Consider the following 17,618-nt stretch of genomic DNA (forward strand, 5'->3'; position numbering starts at 1 on the left):
TCCATTTTATTTAACCGTTCCTGATAATGACTCAAAGAAGAGGCGTCACTAGGTTTTGATGTTTGTGGTGGCTTATATACATACATATATAATATTATATTTTATGTCTATTTTGCTAGAAAACTGCTGGATCTTTTCTAAAAGTTATAAATAAATATTTTCCATAAATGTGGTATTAAAATGTTAAAGTGTTTCGTCTTTTGTTTTTGTGTTTCCCGAAATGTCAAAGTGTTTCACAATTTGTTATATTGTTTTGCGCTTCCAGGCCACCGTAAAATGTTATAACCTTAAAATAATTTGGCATTGAAATGCTATCCATCCGTGCATTTTCTGAGCCGCTTCTCCTCACAAGGGTCGCGGGAGCGCTGGAGCCTATCCCAGCTGTCATCGGGCAGGAGGCGGGGTACGCCCCGAACTGGTTGCCGGCCAATCGCGGGGCACGTACAAACAAACAACCATCCGCACCCACATTCGCACCTACGGGCAATTTAGATCCGTCAATTAACCTACCCTGCATGTTTTTTGGGGATGTGGGAGGAAAACGGAGTACCCGGAGAAAACCAACCCAGGCACAGGGAGAACATGCTAACTCCACACAGGCGGGGCCGGGGATTGAACCCCGGTCCTCAGAACTGTGAGGTAGACGCTCTAACCAGCCGCCCATTGAAATGCTATATATATATTATAATTTGTTTTCACATGTTAACAGAGTAATTCCAGCAGGATGAATGTAAAAATCCATAATTTTAGCACACATCTAGTCGAACATTTAATGGAGGTGCGTGAAAGTTGACAATATTGCAAACTACTGCCTCCTACAGGACTGGAGTAGTACAGTCTTTCCTCAATGACCATTGATTTTGTTTCCTCGCATTTTTTGTTATAACTAAAGTCCCGCATGCATGCTTGTGTTTGTGTTTACTTTAGTTTCACTCTGTAAAGTAACTCACATGCAATATTGCCGTTAAAAGTTGTCAATAATTTGACATTTGCTTGATCGATTGCTCGCTTGGTCGATTTGCATTCAATTGAAAGGGAGCGCCTGGAGCCCATCACCTGCGCGCATGTGGGCAAATGTCAAACATGATTGGAGGTTACCAAAACAGGTCGCGCTCACACAACACTCCTCACCGCCCAAAAGATTTGACAAACTTGTCCAGCAACTGTCATAATTTGAGGGGGCCAAAGGGGTGTCGGTGCCCCTCCGTCTTTGTTTGTCCAATGGGACCGGTGGCCGTGGCATTGTGTGCCTGTGTATTCTGTAACACGAGCTCCAGCGTGTTGAAGCTGCGAGCACTGACTCACGAGGAAGCAGAAGGGGGGGGGGACTGACGGGACGGACAACAGGATGGCAAACATCTCGGCACCTGGAGACATTGAGACATGAGGGCACCCCGCAGGGCAAGGGGGGCAAAGGGGCAGGAGGCCCGGGGGGTCCGAGCTACGGTACTGGCTGGTCATGGCACATCCTCAGAGCGGTGTCGCTTTCAGCTGAAAATAAGAGGAGAAGCGAAAAAAACGAGAGCTAAGGAAATCCTACTGAAACATCATCCTTGTCCTTTTGTAAGATTCAACACAAAAGTTTCGCACTGTAATTAGTGGACAACGGACGGAGGTTTTAAGCTTACCGTATGCATTTTGTACTTGGACATGTGTTCATCTTCAGTTGTTGTTGCAGCTGCCATGCACTTTCTAATGCACATCAGTGCCACCTGCAGGACTGGAATCAAACAATTTCAGCGGTACTTCAATGTTCAGATTGCGATATGACAGCATTTAGCACATTGTCACTATCAGGCGGAATCCTTGTATCTCTAATATCACTACTTTTCAGGGAATTTAAAAACACAAAACATCTCGCTTGAGTTACTAAACACTGCATCGTTCGAGTTGGGGATTATACACCATTGTCATGTTCAAATCATGTTCAATCGCTAATTTAATCCACAAAAAAGAAAATGCTAATTGATGATGTTTCTGATTAAAATGGTACAGACACGTCACTGCGCTCACGCTAACCGCCAACAATACACAAAGGCTGTAAGTCTTAACAAAGGCCAACGACTGTGGTTAGCTTACCTTCCCAAACTCTTTTTCAAAGGTTCTTTTGTTGATAAGCTTGTGGAGGGACTCAATGATCAAACCAAGAAATAAATTCCATTTTTGTATGAAAGGATATTCACAATTCATTTAGACGAGATTTACAGTGCACTGAAGATCATTCAACAAGAGTCTCGCCAGAATGATCTGATCATCTCCTGGAATCTGTCTTCCTTTATCGATATCACTCTGCCCACAAAGTTTCCGGCTGTTATCTCAGGAGCATAACTTCCAGTCCGGAGGTGTCTGGGTACTCTGCTGAACATTTCCAACCTTTGATAGTCATTTAATCGTGAGTAAGATTGCTCAAGTGATGTTTCAAGCAAAAGAATATCTAACTGCCATAAGTGACGCAATGAAACAAACCATGAACTGACTAAGCAGTGCAATCGGAGGATATTAATCTGCACACAAATTTACACACAAATCTGCACACAACGAAGCATTAGATTATCAACTTTTAACAAAACAAGCCTACTCAAATGTATCTTAAGTAACTATTTCACTCATTTTTGTCTCACTCTTGGGGCAACATAATGCCGCAAGGCTCCTGTGAAATGAGGAAGTGGCGGTGATGCGACACTCCTCAGAAATTCCGAGAGAGTAAACCGATTTTTTCTCGAGCTTTTCACTTCAAATTTGTAAAAAAAAAAAAGAGCAAAAGAAAAATAACAGATGACGTTTGGAAAGACTAACAGTCTAGAGTTATGAAAAATGGGAAATTGACCATATTTGGACATACAGGCTTTCCGCCCAACAGTGGCGGTACATAGAATTTCCATGGCCAATTACAGTGGTTTTATATTAGAATATCAAAATGACTGAAAATGTAGCATTTTGATGGCAAATTGCAAAAAAATCAATATGACAGCGTGGCTACAGCAAATTATAGCATTTCCATGACCGACTACAGGGATTTTCGAGCAAAATATAGAAATTGCATCACTTGTCTAGCAAAATCCAACATTTCCATGGTGAATCGCAGCGCATTTACAGAAAAATCAAGTTTTTTCCATGGCAGATTACAACACTTTTATTGCAACATATACACATGACAGCACTTTTACTGCAAATGAGCATTTCAGTGTTTCATTTCCAAACCAGATATTCAAAAGACAGAGCTTTTTACAGTCAAATCTAACATTTATTTGAGATTTTACAACATACTATAGCAAAATATAACATTTCCATGGCAGATTACAGCACTTGTAGCAAACATAGGTTTAGCCTGATTGTCGTAATATATACAGAACTGTATACATTTTACTCTCCGCCTTAAATACGCATAGCCAATTTTACAATCGTGATGTTTACATTTGGCCTTCCACTATGTGAAGAAATGGCAAAGGCACAACGACGACGACTCACCACTGACACTCGAGGCTCAAAAGGTCACGACAAAATAAGATTTGCAGGTTGTTGCAGATTCCAAAAATAAATAAATGTCATCATTATCATCATCACAGTAGCGCCTTGGAAGTGAAATCTGATCCGCCAGTGTTGACTCGCACACTCGACACACGTGTTTTCCAGAAGTCGTGTCCAAAATGACGCCAAAGCAGGGGAAGCGCCGCGGCCCAGACGCCCAGCGAGTCGGTGTTGGGCGCAAAGGCCGACGGTGGAATGTGCGCAGGAGAAATAAAAGCCGCCATTGTCTCGCGCTTCCTCTGATCGGCCTGGCTCGGCCATCTGTCTGTCATTCCGGCAGCTGGCGGTTCCGCTGACACACGATGTGTCACGTGCGTTCTCCGTGATGCGTTTATGGACCAAAGGCACTCTCTCTTTGTGGCTAAAGCGTGTCAAGTCGCAGCAGGTTTAACGCTAAAGCGTGTTGCGTCAAGGTCACATAATCGTTACGAGGCCGAGTGGCTCGGCAGAGAGAATATAAACACGATGGGAAGTGAAGTAAGGTTATATGTTACGCTGTTTAGCGCGAGGTCAGAGGAAACAAACGCTGGAAAACCACAAACGCCGCTTGAAATAAGCACCGCGGTGTCGTCACCTCTGCTCAACGCGACTTGGTAGCCACGGAAAAAAAAAATATATATATCTACCATTCAAAATGTATTGGGTTGTTGGCGATGTTTTTGATCATATGATGACAAAGGAGATCTGAACACAAACGGCGAAGCAACACGCCGACAGATAACATAAAACTCACAGTCATATATGACTATAACTTCGGTACTGAGAAGCCGAGAGAGGAGCTTCAGTACGTTATATCCGTATATCTATCTTATACTTATGTCGCACCAGTAGTTGGCGATGTCACAAACGCTTGTAGTGTCGAAGGTTTCAAATTTGATAATGCGTCTTTGTCGCTCGGAGTAACGGTGCAGTGAATGAACACCTCGGCGGAGAGGCGTTAAAAAGTCACCGGAAGTATGTTCAAGTAAAAAAAAAAAAAAAAAGACAAAGAAAGTGTACTGTGTAAACATCCCTCGAGTAAGGTCAATAATTTGACATTTACTTTGAAATGACAATGAACAAAAGTATTCAATAACCCTAAGAAAAATGTCATGTTCTTTAATGAAGTTTGAATGACGATTGTGAAATTGCAACACTGTTCAGTTTTTAGTGTACTAAATAAGTACTCTATAAGTAGTGTAGTACAGATTACATCTGTGGTAACTTATAGAAAGCACGCATCTCCAAATTTTGTGTCATTTTTCTGATGATTGTGTATTTTCGCTCCACAATTCAAAACAGTTGTGATGTTTCTTGTTATCATTTGTGTGGCCCCACTTGCGCCAATAAACTCCAAGGATCAGAAATGACAACTCTCTGTTCGACGCGCAATCAAATTATTCTCTTCTGAGCTTTCGTTACCATGACGACGGCCAGCGCTAAGCGTCGGCACTTGGAACTGGCGGAACTGCGATGCGCCCTCAAGCGCCGCTGAGACAATAAAAGCAGGGATGGTATTTTCACTCATGGCGGCAGCACTTCATATTTTTTTGACAATGAAAGTCACACTTAATTAATCAGAAATACAGCCTAGACTTAGCGGGTAAAAAACAGCGCATTTCTTTCAACAATAAGGGCATTTTTATTGCGTCCCAATACTTTAAAAATGAAGCTTAGTGTTTCCCAGTGTTTGCAACCCAGCGGTGGCTGTGGAGTGAGTATCTTGCTCAAGGACACTTCGGCAATGGTCACAAAGGCTGAGGGTGGAACCTACAACCCACCAGTGGCCATCTTTCTGAAATGTACGTTAGTTATCGGTTTTGGGGAACCGTACCGGTTTTGTTTTAACCTCTAGCAGTTCACCACTTTGTTTGTTGCAACCTCATTGGACATGAACGAGCTTGACTTTCAATTTAAAAAAAACAAATATGAAAAAAAAATAAAAATTGTGTTTTCTCAAACTTTTGACCATGTACATACGGTCTATATTTTGGATTATTTGATATTCTTGTTCTTATGTGCTGCTACTGTTCACTTTTCTGCGGTAAAAGAAGAATTTCCCCATTGCACTATGAATAAAGGCCGAGATTTTCGCATTTCGCATTCCCCCGTGCAGTAGAGTAATTTCTCCAGTCCAAATATGAGCAAAAGCAAGAAATACTAGGTTCATATTTTACACGCGTATTGGTTCTGGAACATAAATATAAAATAAAGATAAAGTGGACCTGCACACCCATGCTCTACTCCCGCCGCCCTCCATTACACTCTCACTCCGTGCCCCCCGTGTCTCAGGAATGTGGGAATGATTGCCTTAATTTTATAAAGCACACGGCTTCCTTTGGTTCAATTTTCACCAACGCCATAAAAAAAAGGAAAAAAAAAGAAGCAGTTGTAAGGTCAGCGAGGAGCCATCTGGTTTTGCCATCGCCGCAGCTTTAATGACCAGCTAATAAAAGTTCAATTTGAGAGAAATTACAACAGATGTTCGGGGCTCGGAACACAGTCCGGCGAAACCTCAGCCTGCGGGAGCTGCCCCGCCGCTATGATATACGGCCTAATATTACTAATGTTTCTCCACTTTATGGTATATTACAGCGACACAACACAGTGCGGCGGGAGGGGGTCCCAAAGATGGCTGTCAGAGATAGTAAATGAGATTGTAAAATATACCGCAGGGAGGCGTATGGCGGAAATGCTAAGATTCAAAGAGCCGCCGCAGCAAAGCTTCGTCTCATCGCCGTCGGTTATTTGTGATGCGATTCGTCGTCCGGCCTCGCCGCGATGCTTTCGTTTTATCACCGCATCGAATGTTCTTGCTCTAGCAAAATACAACCTGAAAAACAGACATCAAGTTGAGTTACGACCAGTCCGACAGCGCTTCGGCAACAGCGAGCTGCTCTCCAGCGCGGCTTCGAACAACTCGCTCTTGTATGTTTTCAAAGAACTGTCAGAGATAAAGTTATCAACGATTATCAGCGAGTAGAGAAATGAGCGGTATTGTTCAAAATCAGCGGGCTTCTTTCTCTGAGCAAAGCAGCGATGCGGCAAAAAACAAACTAAGATGCATCAGTCAAGCGACAGCAGCTTCTCTCCTATCTTGATGGAAAACAATAAAAGTCACAAGCTGTCTGACTGTCACATCCCGAAAAATCTTTTGGTCGATTATGAACGTACCATTTCAATTTCTCGCACTGATGCACTGATGACGTCGTCGCCATGTTGCTGGGCTGTTTCGCTGCTCCGCAGAGTTTTATAATCTGGCAATGGCGGCAAGTCAAAAGAACTTCGGAACTTGGCCGATTGAAGAAGAAATGCCAAAAACACGGGAAGCATAAAACGTCGATGCGGAGTAATAAAGTCGACTCATCAACGAGTCGGCTAATTGCTGGAACGCTTCGTAGCTACCTAAAGTCCATCTATTTTGTAAGATATCAATAAAAATCAATAGAACGATGTTTTGTTTTTTAGTTTTTTCAGAACAACTTGCATATAGTGACTGCCAAGGTGTGGAAAAGGAACACTATCCTTTCCCTTCCTGTCATTATCACAGTTTTAGTTTTGAGATGCGCAGTACAGCAAGTGTGAGCAAGTCATCCGTCGGGTTCACCGGTGAACCGTGAGAAAGTGTTTAGGCAGCCGCTTGACACGTTTCTCACCTGACACAGGAAGTGTAACGCGAGGGCAATAAACTTTTGAAGGAATGTTTGCCACGGAAATATCCAATTAAACATCCTCGGGGCAGGTATCAATATGTTTCTGTGTGCGTTTTCTCATGTCTGCGATGTGTACCTGTGTGAACCTTAGCGAACATTCCCGCTTTGTATACACCGAGTGTGACTCAGCACAGCATTGGAAGTGAAAATAACTCTTCACAGTTTGGATGGGAATAAATAGAAGAAATGCAACACTTCCTGTGCCATTCTTGGGGGTTTTAGAAGCTGCGCTGGAAGGAGACATCCAGTGGAAAATGCTTGTAGACAAATACAGCGGTCACGTCCCTGGAATGGCTGCCCACCCATCGAGTGTGACATTTTTACGGTTGCATGCATTGGCAAAAATAGTAACTGTAGTGGTAATAGTACTTGTAATTGGCCAAAGAAAGAAGGCCTCTTGCCTCCGTTACCGTGGTAGCCCCTCCCCTCTCCTCTACCCTGGTCTTGCGTCCCTCCCCTCGCCGCTTGCTACCCGTCCGTCATTGGCAGTGGCCGGTTATGAAGCCTCCAAATTTGGGACAGCGGTCTTGTATTTCAATCGGTTTTGTCGAAAACGAGCGATCAGTACGGTGGCCCTAAATCGGTGATCGGTCGTGAGAGATCATCAGGTGTGCGCTTAAATGGTCACAAAGATATTGTTTACTACAAACAAATTATCTTTGGTGATGTATGCCGGCAACATACCATTTAGTGACAGGCAGAACAATTACATTTAAGTGTGCCCACCTGTTGTTATTCAGACATCATAATAGTCCTGTTTTCTACTCAAACAGGCCCAGACTTCACACTGAATAAGAACATTTGTGAATAAATGGAGACTCGATCACTTTTATTTCAGTCGAACCTACGGATACTGCAGAAATAATTCCAATATATAATAAGTGCCTTGGCTTAATCAAAGTTTGAAAACACTGTCCTAAAGGATCAAAAAGGCTACAAATCAGACTGGGACTGCGCTCAAAACACTAACACAGATTTTTACCAAAACCTTACTAGGCCTTTTGTTGCTATTTAAGAAATGCATTTACATTTTTGAAGAGTGTGTAACGCTGAAGAACAGCTCATGCGATTGACACTTGCACACCGGCGCGGTGATTGATCATCCCCCTCTTGAATGCAAAATAAAGCCAAAAGCTCAGCCGGGCTGCCTCGCTCGCATGATGGATGAGCTCCTGAGAGAATTTCTGCCCCTCGAAACGGGGGCCGCGCTCCAAAACCGACACGCCAAAACACACGCCGCAGCCCCTCGGCTTCCTCCGCTCAGCTCCCCGAGGTGAGAGATAAGTTCACTTGTGGTGTTTTTAGCGCGTTCCCACGGCTGGCCAGAGTCAGCCGGGGCGTACGACGCGACCGCGTTGTCTCCTGCTGACAAAGGCGAGGTGTGTCGAAAGTATTGGGTTCCTCTGAAATACCTTCACAACAACGAGGCCCATTGTTTTGTTGACAATGCAGCGTGTTTTGTAGGTGAGGAGCCAAGCGGCGTCATTGGTGGGTGATGCCGATACCCTTTAGGGCCTTCTTTATTCGAAAAACGGGGGAAGATCGAGCATCACGATTTGCTTCAATGTGAGACTTTTTCAATTTCACTGAGTTCTTGACCTTTTCACTATTTTGAACAGGAATGAACAATTTCAAACTGAAGGCAGAAAACTCCTTTGACTGCGGAGGAACGTCTGAAATTTCATCAATAAAAAAAACACGTGCGTTCCTGTGGTTTTAATTTTTATGTAGAACAGTAGATTTGAGAACTCACGCATAATGCAAAACATTTTGTGATCTGATTACTCGATTAATCAGTGGGATAATCGGTAGAATACTCAGTTCTGAAAATATTCAACAACTGCAGCACTAGTTGATTCCTGTCAAGAAATTTGCTTGAAATCAGCTACAAGGTTGGATGTGAAAAGTGTCCAACAAAGTCTATACAGGCAGGGAGAATTGTTACAAAGAACGATTGCCAACTTTAGCTTTTGCAGTGAAATACACAGGACAACAACATGAAAACAATAGAAACAGTCATTATTTTCACTCATGGAGGCAGCACTTCATCACCAAGCTGCTGTATTGGACTCGTCAATTAGTGCGGCGGATCAATGCATGCACATCATCAAAAACAAATACACAAAACAATTGTGACGACTTCGGCGATATTCAATAACTGGATGGAATCCACAGAAATGAGAATGAATCTTGAATATCGATCAAATTTGGGCAAATGTTACTGAAAACATTGCCTCGTGAAAGGTTTTATGATTTTTATTTCCTGGAATAACACATCGGGAGTCAACAAGCAACCGAGGTGTCTAAAATGCAGTCACTGATTAAAGTTAGGATTCAATTTGAGGGATTAGCATGTCAGTCAACGCACAACGATTTCCCCGCACATCAATCATCGCCTGTCGACTGACAGGCAAGAACGCAGAGGACTTCCCCTCTGAAAAGAATTAATTACCCCTAATTATATTTTCACACGTTGACCTTCCAGTCAACTTGGCCTGCACTTTTTTTTTTTTTTTTTTGGCATTGCTAAAAGACAGACAGGGAAGAGCGTGAGTCAAAATTGTTGCTGTCAGACTTTAAATATATGCCAGCAATTACTTTAATGGTTCTAAAATGTGTTTTCATCGGCAGGTTTCTCCACCTTTTACGTTCGTAATGTGCAGATTCTGCGGCTCATTAACTGCCGAATGGCTACTGGAAAATGTAAAAATTGTCAGGCAACAGCAGCAGCGGCGCGCTAAAATTTAAGTAGTTGAGCGTGCGAAGGTGTGGAACAGGAAGAGTCTGGATGGACGTCGAAAGTTTATTCACGCTGCTGATTTATGCTTTGCGACGTGCGAAAAAAAGTATTTAAGTGCTTCCTTGCGAGCTTATTAACATGGCATCGCACAAACACTTCCTTACGCATCCTTTTACCACCTAAGGAGTTTTTTTTTTTTTTTTTTTTTTCACGCATCCATCACCACTCTCCTCACTGCGGAAAGGAGGTTTTGATCCAAAACTTTACCGTGCATGGCTCTGTTCACTGGCCACCAAACACAGTGAATTTGCCCCGCACCTCAAAATATAACGTCCACACCTCCGAGGATGACTGTGTGGATGCTCATACTCTTCATCCTCTAAACACAGGCGGCTCGAGGTGATGCCAACTTTGATTGGATCTGACCACAGCATTTTCTCCCAAGCCCGGGTCATCAAGTTTGAGTCATTGAGATGTTCCCTGGCCAACTGTACATGGCTCTCCTTTCCCTTTTTCATGTTGGATCTCATTCCATGATGTGAGATCCTGCCTGCGTGTCAAAAGTTCATTCATGCTGCTGATTCATGCTTTGCGACGTGTGAGAAAATGAAAGCACGAGTGCCTTCTGCGTGCATCTCATCATGGCATCACACAAACATTTCCTCATGCATCCTTTTTTTTCCCTCGACTTAATTGCCATTCCATCATCCTTGCGGTGACGTGATGTAAAACAAAGTCTTGTCGAGCGCAATCACACCAGGTTTGCGGCGAAAGGAGACACTCGCAAGCCGCTGTTGTGGAAACGCAAGCGAACAAAGCAATCAAGGGACGGGGATTCCCGCCTTTTTAAAGCGCCTGCCGGCAACCAACTTTTAATGACAAACATCTCACGAGTGCACATGCTGCACTTTCACTGCAACTATACATTTGTATACCTGTTACACTTTTGTGTGTGTGTGTGCGTGCGTTGGTGTGTAGTACAAGTCCTACAAGCGAAATTTTGTCATGTTCAGGGCGCATGAGGTCATTGCTGCATAATATCGAGCTGCGTTCCCATGACTGAGAGCCTTCAAAAAGTTCGCAGCGCGGCCTGTGAGTGCAAGTCTGTGCCTTTTCTTTTTTTTTTTTTTTTTTTTTTTTTAATAGGCAAAGGCAACGCTTGACTCACCGGAAAATGAATTTCATCCACAACCAATTCACAAGAGATCATGAAAATACACATAGATGTCAAAAAATATTCCTCATTAAGTACAAACTTCAATTCATAAAATAAACATACATATACAGTATATCGGGGGTTAGGTTTTATTTGCTACACAAATAAATGTAGGGTATTATACATCTTTAAATATAAACTCAAGTGCCCAAAATATGAATACAAGAGACTGTTTAATTATAATACAGTGTGTATGCTATATAAAATAAACCTAAATGTTCTACATATCTAAATAAATGATACTTAAATGCCTAAAATATACGTAAAACATAATATAATATGATATACTCGTTACAAATAAATTTTGGATATAAATGTACATATTTCATTACAAATAAACTTTGGCTATAAATGTACATATTTAAACAGAATCTTGGATGTCTAAAATTTAGATGGAGATAAGATACATACATTAGAAATCAATGTAGACTTAAACTTAAATGTATGAAACATAAATATAAGAAACGTGTAATATAATTTGATTTTGGTATAGCTATAAATGTATGTATAGGTGTTATACACATTTGAACTGGCTTGATATAGTATGTGCGGTGCTCTATCCTGTTGTAATATTTCTGTTCAATATAAACAATAAGGAAAAACAATGTCATAATTATCACTGGTAAAAAGCAACAGAATGAATTGCCATCACTGGTTTCCCCATCTGCTCGGCGGCGGTCATATCGATCGGCCCCACAATGAAATGGGTGGGAGGGTGACCTGCCCTTGACCTTTGAACTCCCAGGTCTCCCACCCAAAGTTGGAAGGGGGACCTGTAGAAATCAATTATTTCAGTGGAAATGCTGTAAACCGATAGCCGGAGAGGAAAGCAAATGGATGACTTGGCTGAGTTAAAAGGGGCTTTTAGAGCTGAACCCGTCCAGATCAGTTTGGCAGCCGGAGACAAATCACAGATTTGGTTTCAAAAGAAGACAGCTACTCGTGTTCATTTGTTTCATTTGTCTAAGGAACAGGAGTCAAACAACTGACTATGGATGAATTGTGCGCCTACAGTCGAATCCGAATCTCAACAGCAGAGGCTGTAGAAGACATCCCTGAGGGACTCCACACAAAATAAAAGCAAAAAAGTTAAGAACTCAATTAAGATCCAAGGAGCTGACTTAAGCTGGGTTGACACATATAAATGGGCTGATTTGAGCTTTCCATTTTTCACATCAAAGTCACCAAAGGTCTGAATGGCAGGCATCTATAAGGGCTGCCGCGCACTGCGCGATGCACTTGGACCAGATTGGACCAGATCATCACAAAAAAAAAAAAAAGAGAAAAAAAGAAAAGAAAAAGAGAGTTGCTGACTCACCCCTGCACATTGAGCGACTGAAGATATGGATGCCCTGAACAACATCCTATATATACATTTGATGCTGTGCATACAGTAAATTGTACTTTATCTCATTTATTAAACCATAAAAAGTTAAGGAAGAAGCAGGTTGCTCAGGAGAGTGGATGTGGGCGAAAATAAAAGTCAGTGTGTGGACAGCTTAGTTTTTTCATCCACATGCACATTAGAAATTATAACTACAGTAGTGTTGTAAAACACTTTAATGCTTCATAAACTGTGTTTATATGGCTTCAGGGCGGTGCGGCAGGCGGTCTCTTTCGCACGTTTAAAAACCGAAAATGTATTTTTAGTGTGAGGGAAAGTGTGTGCAATCTGCAACGCTGCGATGGCCTATGTCGGCAAATCATACTTTTGATCACGCAAAATCCAGTGACAGAGTGATGGGCCACTCATAAAAACACGCACACCGAACGACAGTTCGGCCGTGTTCAGCCACGTCGCCCGGTGTGCGACAGTCTTTAAGACATTATCCTGAATGATTATCCTAGAGTATGGAGTGTCTTAAAAGTTATCAAACAAACACAAGACTGCATTTTTTAAATATTCAAAGGGGTTTGACATTTACGATTGCCGGCCCTGTCTGCTTTCCGAGCAGATCGGGGAGCAACAATTTTTCCCACACCCCACACCACAGGATTATAACTCAAATTAATCTGTCAAACATCCCAGAATTAGCCCTCCGCTTACTTTGATCGTCAAGAAGGGAAAATGCTCAAATTTGGCCACATTGTCCGTACATGTACTCTAAACATTCAGCCGCGTGGTGATTTGAATTTGAAAAGCTTTGGCTCTAGAAGTCATCCCTGAGGGACACCACATAGAATGAACACTTGACTAGAAGTAGTGGACATCGCAAGGGAATATTGTCTATATTATTGCAATGAACAGTGAAAACCTTTTTGGGGTCTAAACATGATCCAAAGCTCACCAATTTTTGCAAGCATGTGAAATCTAGTAAAAATGTATGGAGGCTATTTTAGGGCTCTCAAACACGACTCTCCTAAAATTCGCTCAAAGTTAAAAAAAAAAAAAAAAAAAATGAAGTCCTTGACACAAAATCGACATTAAATCCCACGGACATGTTTATGGTAATAGGACGCGTGAAAAAGTCTCAATGACCCATGTCCTCAATTGAACACGAAGTTGGCCATTTTGGTATGAAGTAGACATTTTGGGTGAATTATTACTTTTATGAACTCTTATTAAGGAATTTGTCTCGATGATTTTACGATCAGAAGCAGCTATCCTAGACAGACAGGTGATGCAAAAATTGCCAAGCTTTTATTTGTTGATACCATCAAATGTGAACAGAGCGCGGCACCTGCTTGCAACTTTGAGTATTATTATTATTATTATTATTATTATTATAATTATAATCGTCACCGTAATAGCCACATGAAATCAACTGCAACCAGAAGGGGAACTACCTGTCTACCTCCCACAGTTTAGTCGCCCGTGTGTACACGAGTGAAACTCCCCCGGGGCTTTTCTTCTCATTTTCTTGCCTTTTTTCTCAACAAGAAATAGAAGGAAGGGGCGAGAGAAGTGGGAGCGGGAGGGGGGCGTTGGTGACCTTTTGGGATTATCCACCTGATGCCTGGGGTGGCTGAGCGAACGAGCCAATGAATGAGTGAGTGAGAGGAGGGGGTGGCGAGTTGTTGTGCTACAGGTGAAGGCGTGGGGGACAGCAGAGAGAAAAGAAGAAGAAGCAGCAGCGTGTTCGTTTCCTCTCCGGGTTTGCTTGGTGGCTCCAGGCGTCGGATTTTCACGGTGGCCTCACCTTGTTGCACATTGTCTTGTCACGGGAAAGTGTGTGAAAACTCCGCCCACCAGGCGCCGAACGGGCTGAGAGAAGTCGTGGAGAGGAGGAAAGACGACAACGCTATGAGACTTGATTTTAAAGCTATCGGTCTATTTGACGACTAACGAGCTTCAGAATGACATTCAAATTTCCTCATTTAAAAAAAACAAAAACAAACTAATGACACTAATGGCACCCAGAGAAAAAAACCCAAAAACAGTTATGAGTTATGATATGTAGAACTGCACTGCATCGTACAGAGAGGCGGCAAAATATAGGAAACCCCCATGATGCCCTGCAGCAAATTACAACCACAATCGGTCATTGGTGATTTTTGGGACATTGCAGTTTTACATATTTAACAAGCACCATGGCCACAGTTCGACTTAACACATCGACAATGACCCGCTAAAGACACGACTCTTAATTGCACACTGTACCGTAATTGCGATTATGCTTCTTAATCCATTAATTTTGCAATCAGGGTTTCAACTTCAAGATTTGAGATGATTCCTAAATGGGCATTGCTCATTTTTAAGACATTCCAGAGAGTTGTGTGTTTCCATCTTCATGGAAACAGTTCGGGGGAGGCCATTTTCTCTTTTTGCAGCGCACAAAGCAAGCACCATAAAGGCTTGCTTGGATGAGTTTGGTGGAGAAGAACTTGACACAAAAATGACCAAAGAGTGAATGTAGAATCTAGACTCGTGTACCAAATACTTTAGTCCACTTACAGTAGTTTCAATGTACTAAGAAGCAACTTGGTGACCTCGTCATGAATCATTGTTTTTTTTTTTTTTTTTTTTGTCTCTTCTCTGTTTTTCGAGAGGAAAATGCAGGAGAAAAACTGACGGAACGTGGCGAGGAGCGGCTTGCGTGTTTACGGTCATGTCTGCGAGCAGTCGAGCGGCGCTGGAACGCAAGCGCGCAACCGCGTCTAATTGGAACAAGACCTTGTTTTTGCACACACGAAGGACACTAAACATACGAGCGGGGAAAATATTCAAACATTTTTCAGCTAAAAATGAGAGCAGCGATGAATTGTTCCTCCCGCTGCCATCTTCGTGGCAAATCCTCGAAATGATCCTCAAACGTTGATGCCGTTGTCTGCTTACACTAAAGCATTGGCAAAAATCTCAGGGGTAATTTTTTTTCTCTAACTTTCCAATGCTTTTGCTTCCAAGTGATTTCTGGTAAAGTGGGCGGGGGCGGGGTGGGGGTGGGGTACTTCAGCATCTCTAAAATATACCGTTTTTCGCCACGATAACAAGATTTGCAGGAACTGATGACTTTTTGATGGCGTCAATCTCATCCAGTTGGGGCGATTATCAATTATGAATGAACTGCCGATCAGGGAGCTTATCAATAATTCACGTCTGTGATCGCGAACACATTTGCTACTTCATTATCTGACATGTAAAGAAGCTTTTAAAAGGCGGTCTTCTTTCTATTAGGCGTATTGATGAAACCGCACTGACGGATTGCACTGGGAACGCCGCAGATGGATGCTGAGTATTTTTAACAACTCGGGCCCCTCCCCCTCGACAATCGCCCCCACCGCCACCGCCACCACTCACTGGTGTGATGTGCCACATTTGGAAGATCCTATTCTGAAATATTGACTTTTTAGTTGTCTCTACACAAATAGTTGAGTCTCAAGTGTGAGCGAGCCATTCCGAATTGTGACATCACCATTCAGCTAACTTACATAATACCGCCCCCCCCCCCACCCCCCAAACCCAGTTTCTCCCCCGTGACTCAACATCTCGGGTTGGCTAAGATCCAGAGACACTTTCGAGCCACACTCTGAAAAAAGATCATGTCAAGGCCAAAATGGAAGCAGAGCTGCCTCCAGTTTTGTTGACTGCACAGATTAGCGTTAGCTCCTGATAAGCGGCATACACTTGATTGATCAATGAATTTGCTGAAGCAGTGGGGCTGTGTTGGGCGATGTGTCTGCTAATTATTGTACTATATGAAGTGCTGCCACTATGAGTGAAAATGCTTTTCCTGTTTTTACTGGTGTCCACTGTTTTCCACACCGCCTCAGCAAGTACAAGCCGCTTGTCGAGCCGCAACACCCTAGCGCCGCCCCGGCTGCCATGGTAACGAAATGGGGTGGGGTAACCGGTCGCTCCATTGCATGAAACAGGGACGCCCCCTCAAAACATGTTGATTTTCAGTCAGACAAGAACTAAGTGTAAAGTATGCTGGATTTTTGCTTTTTTTTAAATCTCTGTGGCATTTTGGTGAAAGCTGCAATTAAGAGACCGGGGACCCGTTTAACTGCGAAATAAGTTTTCCTTAACTCTTTACAGCAAATCGGCGTGCACGTTCTGTCACGTTGAGTCGTCCTTATCTCACTCAACAGCGCGCCGTCGCGAGTACAATGCGGAACTCTTCCTGTGTAGCACACGAGCCGCGCTGTGATTTTGACAAATAGGAGCAGTTTTCCTAATGACGCTTGGCCCGCGAGAACACTGTGGAGAATGTGCGGCTCTTCTGGGCTCTCGGGGCGACCACAATGGGCCTTGAGGGATCCACAAAAGCCGACGGCTGCGTGTCTCAGTGTGTGAATCATGTTTTCTGCTTCTGAACGCAGCTTGAGCTGTATGGTTTGAATTTGGGGAGAAATGTTTGCGCTGGGCTCCGTCCTTGGTCGTCAGATGTGGGAGACGTGACGCCTCATCGTGTGCTGGTGTGGTCGGAATCATTTACGGCGGAGATGCGAGCTCGGACACGTGCGACGTTATGAGGAGTGCGGTGTAAGATTGTTACGAATTCAGAAAAAAATATGACTCCGTAGTCACACAAAATGTGCATGACGTTACACGAAATGCCCGTTTACCCCCAAAAGGACATATTTATTATTTAATATTTGTAAAAATTACAATGATTTTGTTTGCTCCGCATTCTTTTATTGATTACTTAGTGTGCGTGGCTTTTTCTTTTGACTCAAAGACGAATCATTGCGGTGGATCTCCATGTGGACACATCTGCCCAAAAATATTTGATGAGCATAATTGCGATTTTGCAATTCAGAACGGCTCGCTCACTGAAACGTCTTCAGGAATAGTTAACAAACAGTTAACAAATAACTGACTTGGTTGTGTCATCTCACACTTAATGTTTGAGCAGGCAGGCACTCCAGAAACGTTATTTAAAAAAGCAATTTTCCATCATGTGATGCCCTTTAAATGTGACTTTAAACTTCACCTGTACAATTGATCAAGGTTTCGGTTTGATTATTTCTATTTTCCCAACCGCCTGTGAGAAAGATC

Source organism: Phycodurus eques, chromosome 10 (genome assembly GCF_024500275.1).
Source record: "Phycodurus eques isolate BA_2022a chromosome 10, UOR_Pequ_1.1, whole genome shotgun sequence".
Classification (NCBI taxonomy): domain Eukaryota; kingdom Metazoa; phylum Chordata; class Actinopteri; order Syngnathiformes; family Syngnathidae; genus Phycodurus; species Phycodurus eques.